The sequence below is a fragment of the Papaver somniferum genome, unplaced genomic scaffold, assembly GCF_003573695.1.
Source record: "Papaver somniferum cultivar HN1 unplaced genomic scaffold, ASM357369v1 unplaced-scaffold_17488, whole genome shotgun sequence".
In the NCBI taxonomy this organism is placed as follows: Eukaryota; Viridiplantae; Streptophyta; class Magnoliopsida; order Ranunculales; family Papaveraceae; genus Papaver; species Papaver somniferum.
In genome coordinates, this window is record NW_020627139.1 from 1 (window position 1) to 2373 (window position 2373).

General features: G+C 34.0%; 1 pseudogene; it reads right to left on the reverse strand.

Moving 5' to 3' along the window:
- Nucleotides 1–30: 30 nt before the first annotated feature.
- Nucleotides 31–1246, reverse strand: LOC113337713 (annotated as a pseudogene).
- Between the last annotated feature and the right edge of the window lie 1127 nt (nt 1247–2373).

A 2373-nucleotide genomic window follows, 5' to 3' on the forward strand; every position in this document is an offset into this window, starting at 1 on the left:
AGTGAATACGAGGGTTGTTCTAAGAAAAACAAAAAATAATCAATTGTATATCAGACTATTCTTCTCAAACCGTTTTCTAAAATTTTCAAAACCATTTCGGGTCTGCATTGTTGCTTGGCTCTCTCAAAATTGTCTACCAAGGGCAAAAGGCTCTCGATTAAGTCTACCTGAGTATTAGATGTCAATCTAGCACGATCCTTCTCAAACCGTTTTCTAAAATTTTCAAAATCTGCTTGCACTTGGATGTAGTTTTTCTTCCCAGAAGCGACATTGCAGATAGAGTTGCAACTTTTTGGGTCAATCCATTCTTCTCTTTTACAATGATACATATTAATGTCTCTATATCAGAAACAGTCTGTTCATCTAGATCAAGAATGGCCTCCTTGTAAAGTGGAATAAGGGTCTTCAAACTAGGCAAAAGATTACCCTCCTCCCCATCAATTGACTGCACATAAATTAATTTTAATTTTTACTCCAATCAGCAAAACAAAGTCTGAAGAGCACAAAACTGAGATAAGTAATAAGTGCAAGCCCTAGCGCTTGCATACGCAGAAGTTGATCAATTATCAAATACAACAGTACAGAGCTGATATTGCCTCATCGCGCTAGATATATAATTTCAACTGGTTGATCATAATTCTATCATCAATTCATAATGAATTTTACACCAATGGTAAGTTAATAGTCAGTGCATTAGTAATTGAGTTCCTAACATATCTTATTGTAAAATTACAGGTTCAAAAGCCCTAGCAGTACCAGGAGCATCATGCAACTAAAATTTGATAAAGATTAAAACTTTTTAACATCCTGAAGAAAGTTTACCCATACCCATTCTCATTTGCCATTTTACATAGTAGGAAAAGAATTGTTTTTAGGAATGGTACAATTTCAGATATCTAAAAAATAATTTATCTCCTGACCCTATTCCAATTCCAAAAAATTAATTTATAAGAATTCAATCTCAGTCACCATTCAGGTAGATAATTGTAACGATTTTAAAACAATTAACGCACCTTTGATTAGGATATGAAGGAACGCCTGGTGAGATGGGAGAAGCAGTAGAGACTGGAAACCCTAACTTGTATTTGCAAAGACACTGATTGAGTTGGATTTTAGTTGGAGATGCAAATATCTTAGAGGGTTTTGTGAATGATGAAATACGAGGTGGAAAAGATAGTGAGTGATTGGATAAAGGAACTGCCATTGAAGAAGACCCCAACAACTCGAGGAGACTGCTGCTGCTGCCTTTTACTGTAAACTATAAAGTAAACTCTTTGGTATTATTTGAAGGCTATTATCAGGTCGTGACACTCCACCATAGGGTCGTCACCTAATAGGACAAAAACGGGTCACTCATAAGTAATATCAAAAATCCCTTATATAAAATAATTTTGTAATGACTAAACAATTTTTATTTAGTTAATTTTAATTTAATTTAATTAGATAAAAATTAAATTAATGAATTTTGTTGTATACTTGGTGAATTTTGGGACAAAGTTTTTGTGGGAAGAAAAATTGGCCGTAAAATAAACTTCTACAGTTGGAAATAATCCAAACCTGGACGTAAAATCACTTCTACGGTTGGAAATAATCCAAAACCGGACGTAAAATCACTTCTACGGTTGGAAAGAAAACTAGACATAAAATCAGATTCTACGGTTGGAATTAAAAAGAACCTGGACGTAAAATGAGCTTCTACGGTTGGAACTAATTCAAACCTGAACGTAAAACTACATGCAAATAAAATTCTGTGGTTGGAATTAATCCAAACCTGGACGTAAAATCACTTCTACGGTTGGAAATAATTCAAACCTGGACGTAAAATCACTTCTACGGTTGAAATTAAAAGAAAACTGGACGTAAAATCGGATTCTACGATTAGAATTAAAAGAAACCTGGATGTAAAATGAGCTTATACGGTTGGAACTAATCCAAACCTGGACGTAAAACTACATGAGAATAAAATTCTACTGTGAGCATATAAACAATAATTTATATGTGTCTAATAATTTTGTGATTTAAAATTTGAAGGACAAACCAAGTTGCAATGTTGGAATCATGTGTGTTGTGCTTGTCATGAGATGGTATTATATAAGAGGTGGACTGAATGTGCTTTGTGGGATAATGAGGACATGGTTATTTCAACTAACAAGTAATTGATAAGATGGTGAAACTAATTGGTGATTGAAAAGATGTACGGTGTGACTAGTATCTACAAGACTGTATTCACTGCAGATTTGGTTAAAATTAGTTGCAGTTTTCTGTAGTGGCAGTTGAGGGGTTATCGCTAGTAACAGACAGTCTGTGCTTTGAAGACCATGAGACACAAATGAAAAGAGTAAATAAGGCTTTTAAATTCGTTTTTTTCTTCTT